Here is a 15,514-nt window from a genome sequence, read left to right on the forward strand (position 1 = left end):
ATTTAACAGTTTATAGATTCAGAGGTCGCTGTTAGTAGTACATGAATATAGGATTACAAATACGTATCTGTCTGCAGTCCAGTTTATCTTTTATTCTAGACTATCTCAAGCAAAATATTTGTATGTGCATATGTGAAATCTATATCTTCGAAGATTTCGACAGAAAGGCACCTTCCTACTAGCCTCGTTTAAGACACGCGTATTGTTTTACCAAAATTCTAGCAGTGCTGGAAGTGACATCATGTATCATTGGACAGCCAATGACATCACATGTTTTAGCACTTGTCCCACACTAAGGGGCATATTATCTAGAGTCTGCGATAAATATCGCAAAGCGCGCTTAGCACGATTTTAATCATCGCCGGCTACCGCTGGATTTCAGCGGCGTATTAGCAACGCTTAGCTGACAGGCGATGTGAAATCCTGGTATAGACTGCTATAATGAACATTATCGTGTGAAATCCTGCGATGATTTCACAGCATTAATGTCAAGCTTGGTAATAGGGGAGTGTGGACTTAACCATACAATCCACCTCCATGACAAGTCAGGTTTTATTATGGCGTTAGGATCCGGCGATAATGGGGGCTTAGAGCGCCGTTTCTCTTCGCTTCACCATTCAGGGGCAGCATTGGTAATAGCGCGATGTTGGTTTAGCGAGCATTACACATGTTGTCCTAGGAGGGAACGCCTACCTTGCATCTCATTAGCGATGTATATCGCTAAGATGTGTGGCGTTAGGAATTCGGCTGCTTACATGCGCTACTGCATGTTAGCGCCGCCTTCCTAATAGGGCGATTAGAACAACGCTGCTTTAGCGGCAAAAAGTACCGCTAAGGCGGCGATATTGCCCTTGATAATATGCCCCTTAGCCCGTTATTAGTCCGAATCATAAAATTACTCAATAGTCTTTTTTTAAAAATTGGCACTACTCACATTTCACACGAAAGTATAAACATTTTGAGACTATATTGGGATGGTGAGCATTATAAATAGGGCTCCCGGTTTTATGGTATTTATTTTTTTAACATTTCTGTCTGTATTATTCCATATTTATTTTTGGGCCATTTTATCTGTATTTATCGATATTTATTTTGTGTTTTGCGTATAAATGAAGTTGTAAAACTGTACATTTCCATATATATTTAACTGATAGATGCGCACCCATACTTTGATGTCTGTCGTGTTTTAGCTATTTAAGCTGCCAAATATTACATAACAATACCTCCACTGGATAATACTAGCATTATACCATAAATGTATGTTGACATATGCCACTATTTAAAGAAATGTCATCCTGGAGAGTCACTTAAAAGAAAGACAATTTTCTGTATTTATCCATTTTAAAAAATAAATGCAGACAAAAAACACATTGTTTTCTGTCTGCATTTATGTGTAAAAATCCGTAAAAACGGAAAATAGAGAGCCTTAATTATGAAGAGTCAATTCAATTTAAAGCTTTTATTCGATTTGTGCATACAAATCATACAAGCAAAAGAATACATGGTTAAAAATGTGTAAAGACACCATATGACCACTTATAAAAAACAATGAGAAGACATTGTACAAAAGGCTAAAGTGCAACAATTAGGTAATCATGCCAGTTTGGGTCAACATACTGTTATAAAAGAAAAACGTAAATGAATGAACAAACAGGTGATCAGTGGGAATTACTCAATGGGCCTATCCTAGCAGCTGTACATCAAAATTTATAAATAGTCATAAAATACTGTGGTCAAAAAAACAAAAATAATACCCTAATTACAAAGAAGGTATAAAACTTGGGACTTATATATACAAGCAAAAATGTAAACAGTAATCAGTAATAGCAGCATAATACAATACCTGGCAGCTGTATAACATAGGTACAGACAGGTAAGTATAAAAATCTTATAGTACAATACTTTCCCTGGCAGCTGTACATTTCAAGATAAAAGTAGCCAGGAAAAAACAAATCTCTTCGTTCTCTAATGAGAATAAAAGTATCAGTGCTGTTTCTGTAGTACGAATATTATATTTGATAAAAATTGGCTTAAGGTATTTTAACCTAAGAGAATGATAAAATTTACAAAGAAGTAAAAAGTGGCGACTATTTTGTCGGGAAATACTATCGCACGGACAGGGTATATCTGAACTGGTTCTTGTGTTTGGAAATGCAACCAGATGATGAGCAATACCCAATCTGACGCGTGTTAAAACATACTGATGGGAGGGACGGGTCACATACGCAAGATAGGATTGGAACCCCGAAGTTAAATTTAAATCTTTATAAAATTTCACGGTAACAAGATTGCCAGAAATTTTGTCTCGCTCTGCCTTTCGAAAGTTAAAAAAACGTTGTCTTGATTTCTTTTTTTGAGATAGAAACAACCTCTTCTGGCTCGCGGAATGCATCTATATTGAAAAGAAGGAGATACCAGCGGTGGATGTATCTCAACCACTGTATGCGTGAGGAGTGGTCCAGGCCTATACAATCAAGAATGATATCCTGAGTAAATCGAGTCTCTGGTTTAGCCCAAATAGAACGCCACAATAAAAGTGGCCGGACTGCTGCTAAATCAGAGATAAACTCGATCCCAACTTCTTCGTGAATCAGCAGAGTGGAGGCAGAAGGGGGAACACATAACAACCTTCTTAAGAACTTATTTTCCTCCTTCTGCAGAGATGTACCCACACTATGGCCCCATACACCTGCCCCATACAGTGCAGAGGAGACACAACGAACATTGTATATGTTCATCATGTCTAAAATGCTTCGTGAGCCGAGTTTAGAGGCAAAACGAAAAATACTGCCAGTAGATCGCAGCATTTTTAGTCTTATGAAGAGTCAAACGTCTGTGCTTATAACTTTATCCCATCAATGTATTTTTATAAAATAAATATGTCAATTTACTTATCTGATTCCTCTACTTTTGAGGCTACTTAATTTTTATCGTTTGTCTTCTATCATGATGCTAAGCAGAGACCGATATCCAGGCAGGTTCCCCATGTATGTTTATGTGCTGTACCGCCATCTTACCTTAGAATACAATAGAAAATAAAAATAGTTTTATACCAAAGAAGACAACAAATATATGTAAAGTAGCTCAAACAGACCAAATACCTTTCTCTAAAAAAACCGGATAAAATATGTTTCTAGGGAAAGCCTGGTAAAAATAAATATTTGCCCACTTTACGGGTCTATGGGGAATAATGTGCGGATGTTGGTGTCTGTCATACCAAAATCTCTATGTTGTAGTAAATTACAGCTTTCCCCATTTAAATTCCACTAATTTTGACATGTCGAAATTCAATGAAGGATGAGATCTTAATCTCATGCAGGAATTACTGGAGCGGTAAATACCACTCAAATGTTTGCTCTCTTTTTGACATCTAAATAGTGTAATTTGTTATTAACAATTAATTTATCTTTCTACATTTCCACACAGCCTACAGTTGAAAGCTGTGATGGTGGTCACTGCACAAGGAAAGATCACAACTTCAGCCCTGTCAAGACTGCAATGTTGCTGCAAGCCCCTGTAGTGTATGACATCCCCCATTGAACAATTGGATTGGGGAATCATGTTTGGTAATTTTGTGCCACCTTACACAGTTTTTTGTGGGGGTGTGGGCTTATTTTACATTACACCATAGTAAGAGTGGTTTAAATTAGATAGTTTTGTTCATAAAGTCATTTTTAGGTCAAGCCCGAGCCAGCGCGCAAGCGCTGATCTGGGGCTGATCTGTGGTAGTTCACTATGTGAGGGAAGCCCCGCCCACTTCCCCACCTATCTTTTTCATTGCCTTGTGTCGTTGTCCTTCCTAAATGCTGCCTTCCAATTGGTTTATAGGCTTGTTAGTCCCTACTTATGACGGCCTTGTCGTCATTTGTATCTCTCCATGGTTACTGGCCCCTTTACTTCGAGTGTTGCATGGTATGTGTTATTTAGATTGTGAGCACTATATTCTTTAATGAGGTTCTTTTACTGCTCCTGCCTTCTCCCCTCCTCCCACAGTCTGTGCCTTCTTGCCCCTACACCCGCACTCTCATTGTTCGTGCCTTCTTGCCCCTTGCCCCCGCACTCCTGTTTGCAATGCAATAGGTCTCGCGTAAATGTGAGTCCTATTGCATTGCAAATGCTTGTTGTTCAAAGTTAGCAGGTCTTTCAAAAGACTACTGAAAACACGAATGTTCCGCGATCTCGCCCTAACAATTTAAGCACATGCTCAGTGCTGCATAGACGATTATTAGCGAGTCGCCACTACGCATGATCTTTGTAAGGAGCTGGTGACATTGACATATGGGTTCTCGGCTGAAGAACAGCCCCGCAGCTGGTGTTGGCTGTCATGTCACCACTGAGCACTGGCGTAGCGTTGTTTTGCTCATTAAAATTGAGCTCTCGTACCTCCTTCCTCAACCGGGTGAGTTATATACAGACACAGCGTACGTCACGGACATAGAAAAGGGACTAGCATGTTACGACGCAGTGACGGAGCGGCTAGAGCGACAGGCTCTATCTAGTAAGTTAGGGGAAAGAATAGAGCGACCGTAAAGAGAGAAAGGTATTTCTCAGCTATTGACCATATCAAAGGCATGCAAATGCGTGTTTTATAAATGGTGTCATATGTAAACGGTGTAACAACTCTTTAGTCATATCAACAAAACGTGTAGTTTTCAATTTCTTGGAGGAAGATAAAATTCTAGATACGATCATACCTTGGTCATCAGACTAAAGAGCGTGCATTCAAATCTGACTCTGCTCTAGTTAGCGGATTAATGTTATTTACTGAACGTTGTGCTTTTGCTTTACCGAAGACAAGCAATTTGCTCCTCTGGGCGTCGATACCTTTGAATCCAACTTTTCCAAGATGGCCATTCTACAGGTCCATGATTGGGTGCGAGGTTTGGCGCAAGTGATAGGATTAACGTAAGAGCTTGGTTTACATATTAGAAGTCCCGAGCTATTAGCGGTTTTCATGGTGAAACCGTCCATTTGCGAATTGGTAGTGCGTGTTTTATACATTGTATTTTATTCCCTTGGACAATAAATGTTCTATCTTTAGTACATTTCCACACAATCCCCCCCCTAAATTCAAAATAATGAAACCACCCTCATTTACCAAGCATATGTAATGGAGCCATATATATAAAGTAGTAGGGGTGGATATTTGAGTAGCGGAGGAAGCTCATCACTGAGGACACGTGCAGAGTGCGTCTGTCACTCAAGTACCTTGGGGAAGATCTGAGACAAGAGCCGGTAATTGCCCCAGCAGGCATCCCCTGAAAAGGGGAGCGAGCTCCCAGAGATCCGGGACCCAAAGGGGGCGGCAGGAGATGCATGATCGTGTATCTGGCACTCGCTGAAGCTTAACCCCCTCCGGGCATTGGAAGTGGTTCGCGGCTGGCACCCCTCTGAGTGCAATGTCTGAGGTGAGGCAAAGGCGCCTCATAACCCACTTCAGACTACTGTCCTCTCACTTTTTTACTGAATGGTATTTGGTTCTTTAAAACTTTAACTTTTATTACATACTTAAAGCGGAGAAGTATCACACTTTATCATATCAGACGATTGTTGCATAATTTGCGTGCCAAATATTTTTTCATCATTATAAACAATGGGGTAACCCGATTAAGTCCTTGGACCTGGATATTGATTGATACAGAGAACAATGGTCCTTGACCAATAATTCTAGAGGAACGTATTTTGTTTAACACAATAATCAGTTTAAACATTTCAGAGCTAGCAAATGTGAGCTGACATTTGCTAGCTCTGAAATGTTTAAATATTTTTTCATATCACAGATCGTTTATGGGCTCTTAGAACCCAAGACGAACTTTGTCTCGGCTCTCAGTTAATTTGTTGCCTCGTCACATTTATCACAGGCTCTAATGCTGGTGCAGCCATGGGCTTTAGACGTGACTTGCATTGTGATTCACTTTGTTTTAGAAGTGGCTTCCGTTGTGACTGGCTTTGCCAGGGCACAAGTTCTAAACAAGCATTTGCAATGCAATAGGTCTCCAAATTCCGAGATTTTGAGCTATTGGCATTGTAAATGACAATGCCTTTTATTTATGATTTTAAAAAACAACACATAAATAAAAGGCATTGTCATTTACAATACCAATAGGTCAAAGCTTCTAAAATTTGAGACCTATTGCATTGCAAATGCTTGTTAAAGTTTCTAACTGCAATTCACTTCAAGACACCTACCCATCCCCCCGTATTTCTTAAAATACTCACTTTGAATCGTACAGAGAGGGGTCACGTGATTTGACATGGCTAATCTCTCATCCATTAATGCCCATGAAATCTGCACATACTGCATAGAAACACATTTCTACTATGTTTATTTTGGTGTTCCACTAAATAGCTCTTTATGGCTGACAAGCAGGCCTGGAACCTTTCACAGTTTTTATGAGAAAGAAACCATACCTCTTTTGGAGGAAGTTCAATTAGTATACAGAGTGTGGTTGGGTGAAACTTGATATAGGTACACCTAGGATTAGTGCTCTTTGTGTTTTGAGAGTTTGCTATTAAAGCACAAGAGAGGGAGAAGCACCTTTCAAATGGAGTTCAAGTCTTTTGTGAGAGGTGAGTCTTGGCTTTGCATCTGAAAAAACAGTCAGAGTTATTGTGTGGCGGTTGCAGACTTTGTACAGCAGCTGATGTGTGGAGTGATGTACCTTCATGAATAAAAAAAATGAATGAATGAATGAATGAAATAAAATTTATATTGCGCAACTAAAACCCGAAGGCATCAAAGCGCCTACAAAACAAATCAAAATCAGAAGGCAGAACACAACTACAGGTATGACCTCGCAAAAAGACGGGTTTTCAAAGCATTTCTAAATAGCTGTAGAGTGGGAAGGGACCTAAGTTCCAGTGGGAGATCATTCCACCACTTAGGTCCCAGAATGGAGAAGGCTTTGCCCCCCCATTTAGTTTTCCGGATACGGGGGACTAATAAGAGAAGTCTGTTGGAGGAGCGCAAGTTCCTGGAGGGGCTATAGAGAGATAAAATAGATCCAACTCCGGAGGAGCTACCATTAGCTAAAGCCCTATAGGTCATGCACATGGTCTTAAACAGTATCCGGTCCTCTATAGGAAGCCAGTGTAACAGTTTTCTGGCAGAGGTGGCCGAGGCACGCCTGGGCAAATCCAGGACAAACCTAGCTGCTGCGTTCTGGGCCATTTGCAGGCGCTGCAGCAGACTTCTATTCAGTCCCGCATATAGCGCATTGCAATAGTCCAGCCGGGAGCCAATGAGAGCAACAGCAACTTGTTTCCTTGCCTGCTGCGAGAGATAGTGCCTAATTTTCCTCAGTATGTGTATAATGCCCCAACAGGTAGAGACAGTTCTATTAACTTGTTGACACATGTTGAGGGTGGAGTCGATCAAAACTCCTAGGTTCTTGGCCGACGAGGCGGGAACAGGACACGCTCCCAATGAGTCCGGCCACCAATCGGATGACCATACCTCTTCCTTTCCTCCAAACACCATCACCTCCATCTTCTCCCCATTCAGTTTCAATGAATTGGGAATCATCCATTGGCCGACTGCCTCCATACAAGATCTAAAATTGGAGGCAGTCGAACTAACTGACTGGGAGAGAGAGACGAGGATCTGTGTGTCATCTGCATAGGAAACTACCTCCATCCCAAAAGATCTAATTAGTCTGGCAAGGGGGGTCACGTATATTTTAAAAAGGGTCGGACTTAATGCCGACCCCTGAGGGACCCCACATTGCACAGACATGGATGGAGATAGGAACTCCCCCAACTTCACTCTTTGCTCTCTTTGGTCGAGGAAAGAGGTCAATAGACACAGGGCTGCTCCCTCAACCTCAATCTCCCTCAGACGAGATGATAAAACTGAGGGAGAGAGGGTATCAAAGGCTGCCGTGAGGTCCAGCAGGATCAGGAGGGCGGTCTGACCCCCATCCACACGTGTGTGGATATTATCCAGCACTATGGTGAGGGCCGACTCGGTGCTATGTTCCCTCCTGAAACCATGCTGGGAATAATCAAGGCAGCCTGAACTTTCTACAAAAGCTGCGAGATGTTTATTCAGATGAGTTTCTAACATCTTCGCACGGGCAGGGAGCAGTGAAATGGGGCGAAAGTTCTTTAGGAACCCAGGATCAAGAGATGGTTTCTTGAGTAAAGGCTTCACTACCGCCCTTTTCCATTGAGGGGGGACAATACCATCCCTCATGTCCCTATTCATGATGTGAACGAGAGGGGGCAAGAGGGTTTCCCTGCATTGCTTAAGGATCTTAAGAGGATAGGTATCCAGTGGTGAGCCTGACTTGGTATTATTCAGGAGGATCTCTAAATCCTGCAAGGAAAGGGGAGGGAAGGACTCCAAACGTCCCAGAGAGGAATTCTCAGTAAAAGCAATGGGAACAGGAGCCACATCCCCAAGTACAAGGGGCTCAGTTGTTAAAGTCCTCTGCAGCTCTAAAGCGGAATAAATGTCAGAGATCTTCGTCTGGAAAAAGACAGCTATGCTGTTACAGAGCTGCTGCGAAGCAGTAACAGGGTCCGGGGTTTGAAGGGACATAAGAGAGTCCACTATCCTGAAAAGCTCCTTAGGGGAGGAGAGTGAGGAGGTAAGGGCCGTGAAATATTCCTGTTTAGCCCTTATCACTTCCATCCTATATTTCCTCATCAGGGTTTTGTGGGCCTCCTTGTCCACCCGATCCCAGCTAGTATGCCATAGCCGCTCCCGTCTCCTAACTTCCTGTCTGAGAGATCTTAAATGCTCCGAAAACCAAGGGGCAGAAGGCTTTTTTCTCGCTGAGTAACGCGCCCGGATAGGAGCCAACTCATCCAGCGCCTCAGTGACAGCCTTTTCAAATTGCGCGACCGCCACCTGGACATTCTCCTCATGAGGAATGGACAGGCTAGAAGCCCAAGGAGCAAAGGAACTATTAGTGATTTTCTTAAAATCCCTACGTAGTTCCATTTTGCTCAGAACTTTTTCGTACCTGTCAACGGTCGAGCAAGACACCTCAAACGGGACGGCCAGATGATCGGACCATGAGAGGAAAAAGGGGTCCTTTACCACCAACCTCCCCAAATATAACATTTTTGCAAATAGATGGCCATATGCTTTTTGCAGTGAGAAGATGGAATAAGCGGTTGTTGTGAGGAACGTCAATGTATCTAATAACATGTATTCCTTGAGGTCACAACTCGTGTGGCTTCTCCTGTGTCTGCATCCTATAATAGCACCAAGCCAATCTCTCCTTTGAGTTGGTTTTCTCCCTTCTCTGAAGATATGCTTCTCTCTCCTGTCATGGATACGAAGCTCTACTCATACTCTGGTGACATGATCCCTCCTTCCATTGCCAAGGACCTTGTTCCAGACTTTCTCCCTCATTTGGTGACCTTTACCAACTTATCTGTTCAAAAGAGCATTATACGGAACTGCCTTAAAACTACACACATCAAAGTCCTCCTTAAAAAACCCAAACCTTGATACCTCAGCTGTCAAGAACTTCTACAGTCTCTCTAGCATCACTCCTTTCTTGCTAGGTTATTGAAAAATGTGTTTTTTCCTACTGATTAACCATGTTAAGGAAAGTGGCCTTCTAGGTATGTTCCAATCTGAAGTGGCAGCTCCTTCGCTGAGGTGGAGAAGCATAGCCCCACTGCTTTATGCAGTGTAAAAAAAAGAAGAAATAAATGATAATAACTCGAGGTTATTATCATTTTATTTTCTCCTGTTGAGGCATCTTTGTGGGGTTGGCCTACTCTCAGAGCAGGGGGAGGAGTGGTTTGCACTCCCTATGTGAGCATGAGTGATTGGCCGGCCCTCTCGGGCTGGCCCTCTCGGGCTGGCCAAACAGTCATGCTCACACAGCATGTTCTCCATCCAGGCTGCATTACAGCCTTCATGGAGAACATGCCCACCCCTCCAGCTCCTCTCTCAGACTGATCACAATGCAGCATTGTGATTGGCTGTGGGGAGAATGGGAGCCCTGGTGCTTCCTGCTTCCTGTTTACCCCTAGAAGCCAGGATGAGGACACAGGAGAGGCGGTGGTGGCCGGCCAGGAGGTAAGTGATTTTTGACCCAATCCCCCTGCCCCTTTCCCCCATCCTGCCTCACTGCTGCTTCCAGGTAGCAGCCGCCACTGCCAATCTGATTTTGGGACAGGCCACAATATTGAATCTGCAACATTAATGTTCATTAGTTATATCTTCCATACATTCACTTAATATTCACACAGGCGTCTCATCCTACTCGGTTTACTAACTATGTTCAGTACCATAGACTATTAAATGGAATGTGTTTGGAGGGAGCCTTCGTGAAAATTATTGCACTCATATCCTATAGAGTGACCCCAACTGGTAAAAATTGGTAGCTTGTTCTCCATATCCACCCGCTTCTTTTGCAGTGTCCCAAGTTCTCTATCAGAACGCCCATTTTTTTCAGTCTTTATGTTGAACCCCTAGGTGAATTTCTTAAAGATATTAGAATCTTGTTTCATTGCTACACAGATGAAGACCAGAATTATCTGAAACTGGACTCCCCTCAGTCATCATCAACTTTCTTCGTTTTTTGATTTAACCACAAAAGATATACCAATTTTTTAACAATAAAATACAACATCAATCCCCCCAATCGATCTCCAGACTTTTTTTAAGCAGCATTCACAAATGGATAGAGCGACACATATAAAATGCAATGCTTTGAGGTCTGAATTTCTTCTCCTTACCCCAAAGTCTGACCAAGCAACCATCTTAATGTCAGCAGATACCACTCCAAAATGAACTACGCTGTGAAAGTCTTCGGTTCTCTTCTTGCCTAAAGCCTAAATATACATCAACGGGCACATCCAAACTATAGATGTTTTAGATCTTTCCGTGTATCATGACTTATGAATAGTTGAGATTTGTCTGATACCGATTACCATTTCTTAATGATTAGTATTATAATTGCCAGAGTTACACATAATAAATAAAATAAAACTACTTATATTTAAATTTGATCTAGACTGGTAAACATCCCTGGATACATACCATATAATATCCATTCATATCACATTCAGAGAGGCAAGGACTTCTTTAGATGTCTCCAGGCAGCAGTATTTAGAGTTCTACACAGGATGGGCCTTAAGAAGGAGGCTCCCCGGGCCTTTTTAAAGACGTGGCAGTACAGTGGTAAAAAAGCAAAATAATTACATACAAACAAGAAGCATGTGTTAACTAATATGATAAGGCAGAACACATATCTTTCTAATGTTTCAATTGTGTAGGACAGTTGTTACTCATTCATTGGCTCAGATCTATAGTGAGGATGGCATCTGGTACATCATACTTAGGTCCTCAGTGAAACTGCCTTATGGAATAGGCAGCAGTATTCTTCATGCATCTGATATCAAGACTTGACAGCTTCCAAATCTTTCGGCTTGGAGGAAAATGAGGAAATTCATGATGTGGATGAAGGTATGTTCACGTCCCTTATTTAAAAAACATATTTTTTATTTTTGTACAGATGCACAGGTATGACTGGTCTTTGGACAGCTATACATGGTTATATGAGCTTGAAAAAAGCTTTAGAAATGTCAATTATATTTAATAGTAGCATTATTGAATTTGTGTTTTCATGTGATTACCCAGAATATAATTCATGTTAATTTACATTCTTTTAATACCAAATCATAACATTTGTCCACAAACCATAAACCATTAAATTACTGAAAACATTATACTGTAGTCATGCAGTAATATTCAGTGTGAAAACTAAGCCCCGACAATTATTTGCTTTCGAGAACACCTTATCTAGATCTAAAAAGATACAGCACAAGTAAGAGGTTTCACAAATGCTCTATGGTAGGATTCTATCATCAAATGCTCTATAATTGGATTCTATCATTCTAGTGCTAACCTTTGTCAATTAGACTGCCCCTGAGTGCATGGGTCAAACTAGTGTTAAGGATTCTCCATTACCAGTGGAAAAATGGAGGTGGCATACACAAGCCTACTTTAAAACATCTCTGGTACACTCGGTTTCAAGTAATTTAATTAACTCAGAGTTCTACTGCTCATATTTTATGTTACTGCATGGGGCAATATCCTTGCACTTACTTCAACTGCTAGAACTCACTACTACCCGCCACCCAAATGTAGCCTTGCACATTGGAGCAAGGTAAAGCAGTCAATGTAATTGTATGGAAGGAAATGAAGTTAATGGTTTGCAGGTAAGTACTCATTTGTGGGAGTTGGTGTTCCGGGGTTAGAACTAGGGTTCCCCCAGGGTCGAGGATGCACTCGCAGAACACCCTCAGTGGCACTAGGGTGGCTGGGTGCAGAGAGCTGAGGACCAATGGGGGATAGGGAGCCTCCGGTTGGTGGCTGCTCACGAGCAGGCCACAAGGTGTGGGAGCAATGCTCCTGGTGTTAGGCTCTGGGCAAAGGAGGATTTGATTTAGCACACAAAGTTCACCCACAGCGGCACAGTGGCGGCCGGGTGCTGTTTTGGCATCAGGTGCCCTGTTGTTTTCAATAGGGATTGCTGGTTTTGGTTTTTAGCTGCAGGCTCGGTCCAGGAAGACTTTCAGGAGGAACCAGCAGCTGAGCAAGTGAGATGGAGCGCTCGGGGACGTAGGTACACCTTGGGTTCTTTTCTCCAGGGAGCAGGGTGGCTGGATGCAGGGGTGTCCTTTGAGGTCGGATTTACCTTACCAGGCCACTTGCGGTTTAGGGGTTCTCCGTGCAGAGGCTCCAGGCAACGTTCGGGAGTCCTGGAGGGGGTCAACCTATGGTGGACTCGGATTTTGGAACGCTGGGTGACCTCACTGGGACCAGTGGGCCACACGGATTCGGGCCGTAGGCGTCGGGTGCAGTGGTTGTTCCAGGCGTCTGGTTTCTTTGCCCTCAGCAGGCTCTGAGTCTTTCTTGGCTGTTTCTTTTGAACAGAGCTGCTGTTCACAGGAGATCCGGTCTATGTTGAAGGCAGCAAGTCCTCCGTGGTGTTCTGGAGGTTGCTGACTACAGGACAAGGCAAATTTTGGTGGAGGATCTCTGGGAACTGCAGACGGGCCATTAGTAATGGGGCCAAGTCAGTTCTGCTGTATCTTTCCAAGTATTAATGTGTGTCACTTATGTCAAGCAAGGTGATTTCTGTCGAATGGGGATGGTGTTAACAAGACTGTTGTCTAATGCATCATGATATTTAACATTATAGTGGACATGCGGAATGATTGTATCTTTTATAATCTGGTTGATTATGAGTATGTTCCATAGGTGGTAGTTAACACTTTATCAGCAGGGGTCCATTTGACTTCAATGAAATTAAGTGACCACTACCGTAACAAAGTTCGAATGGGGCTCATCATTAATAGAATCAGCTATTTAAGGTATCTGCAAAAGCTAAGACCTACATCTCACCAGATTCTTTATTATAGAAGCAGGAGAGAGGTTAAGTGATGAGCAAGTCTGGCTCAGTTTTCAAAGAAGATGTGCTATCTCATCAATTGAGATCAGGCTCTAAAGATCCACCATCGACATCAAACCAAACACAGAGGTGCGAGGTATCCAAATTCAAGAGGCAAGAGTCTTTTCTCATAAGATAGTCATTTTTGCCTGAAAGAAAGACACACTCTGATTTACAAGCTCTTTTGGCCAATTGGATTTTAAAAATGATTTGAATGACTTAACGTGTGCAGAGGTGTTGTTGCCTGCTGTCTATATTTGTGTGATGTAATATTATTTTTAGCACCACAGATCATTATTCCTGTCTGCATTATCTTCAGACCCACATATTACTTACGTTTCTTCCTCTAATAAGATTTCAGGTACAATTCTTTAGAGAACAGGGAGCCCAAAATGGAAAGGTTTCATCTGCTATTTACACATTGGTTAAGAGCCACAAAGGAGGGTGGGTGCAAAAATTGACAAACCACAAACATGCTTTGTGAGCAGATGATAGTGCAGAAATTAAGTCTAGAGCAGATGATCGTCCTTTAGTGAACGATATTAAACTCAGGGCAGAAAAGAAATATTAAAAGATTGTTTGATGCTGCACTCTGTCAAGGATCTATTCATTGGTGGAATGTCTCAATCTACTTGTTGGAATGGCCTAGAGAACTCATAGAAAATTATTTGTCTTGACTTTTTTGAAAAATGACATATCTGTTCTATCTATCGGCGCAAGAACATGTCAGATGGAAAGGGAATACAGCAGTGTGTTTCCCCACTTCTAAATGTGACAGTTGAAGGCATGGGCATGTTTTCAGTGTAGAGGTGTCCCAGGCATTAGTTGTGGAACGTTGCAATATTTTAATTTCATAATAAGAGTCTGCAGAAGTACTGATTTGTTGTAAACTTCTGTTGGTGTCAGATATCATCCATAAAACAAAAGAGAACCACAGCAAACCTATATGTTTTGAGATTCTGCACATACTATTGAACCTATTGTTGGATATTAGCCCTCACTCCTTGTTATTGTCTGGGCTGGAGACCTCAACAAATATTTCTTATTTAGTTTTTTCATAAAATTTCATGAAAGATGACATTCCTCCTTCACATGAATCTATCATTTGAGAAGATGGACTACAATATGTATCCCCCCTGCAGCTCCTTATTGTAAAATACTTATCATGCATATTTATTCAGTAAGCCTGAGGGCCCCACTTGTGCAGAAACAAACACCAGTGATTTGATCTGTTTTAAAACAAACATTCACAGAAGTCAGGTTTGGGACAGACCTTATTAGTAGGGGTTATGAACCCTAATGAAGTAACCAAAACCAAAATGTGCAGATTCTGTAACGCAACACCAGTAAACAATATATTATTTGGTGAAAGACATTCCTCCTAATGAATGACAAGGATAATGAGATGCAGGAATGGTTTGCAAAGAGGAAGTGTTTGGTTAGAGAGGTAGGAGGAGGCATGACATGAGTGAATGATTCAATGGGAGAGAATGAATGCAAATAGGAGGCAGGGAGAAGTGATTAGAGGGAGATGAGGGATACACGTAGATTGTATGAAAGGAGAGAAGAGGTTGGAGGGTCACTGATGCTTAGTTGGGATGGTGCAGGATTTATGCCACTCACACAAAGGGAAGGAGATCCAACATTGTACATCAGATGTGGTGCTGGAGATCTATGGTAGGTGGAGAGAAGTTAATGTTGGTTTAAGTGTAAAAGGCAAAATAGAGGGGGTCACTGAATATCTCAATAGAGTAGGTGTGGCTCAAACATTTTTTTTAAAAAGCCTTTGATTCATGGTAGCACTCTCACCTTGTTATTGGCTTGGGTTTGGATGACGTATGACTATGGTAGAGTAGAGGAGGTGTGATTATGTCATGACCAACAGTATAAGTAAGGACTTCTATCCACAAAGCCCCAGATTCTCTGAACCCAAAACATCAAGAACACTATTAGAAAGCAGCATGGATAAGTAGGAAAATGGGGATACATCCACAGCTGAACACACCAATCTTTTAAAATTTGTGAATTGGTTTTAATCAGTGTATATACAATAGTAGAGATATAGCATCCAGCATCTTGATAACACAATT

The 15,514-nt window shown here is 41.9% G+C and overlaps 1 protein-coding gene and 1 non-coding gene across 2 annotated transcripts in view; both read left to right on the forward strand.

Moving 5' to 3' along the window:
* The window catches only part of SPMIP4 (sperm microtubule inner protein 4), a 312,584-nt gene that overhangs the window by 23,338 nt on the left and 273,732 nt on the right, over positions 1 to 15,514 (forward strand). The window lies entirely within an intron of this gene.
* On the forward strand, positions 5,153 to 5,457 carry LOC146789498 (Nuclear RNase P). Its single transcript, XR_014970199.1, has one exon.

Source organism: Triturus cristatus, chromosome 10 (assembly GCF_964204655.1).
Source record: "Triturus cristatus chromosome 10, aTriCri1.1, whole genome shotgun sequence".
Classification (NCBI taxonomy): domain Eukaryota; kingdom Metazoa; phylum Chordata; class Amphibia; order Caudata; family Salamandridae; genus Triturus; species Triturus cristatus.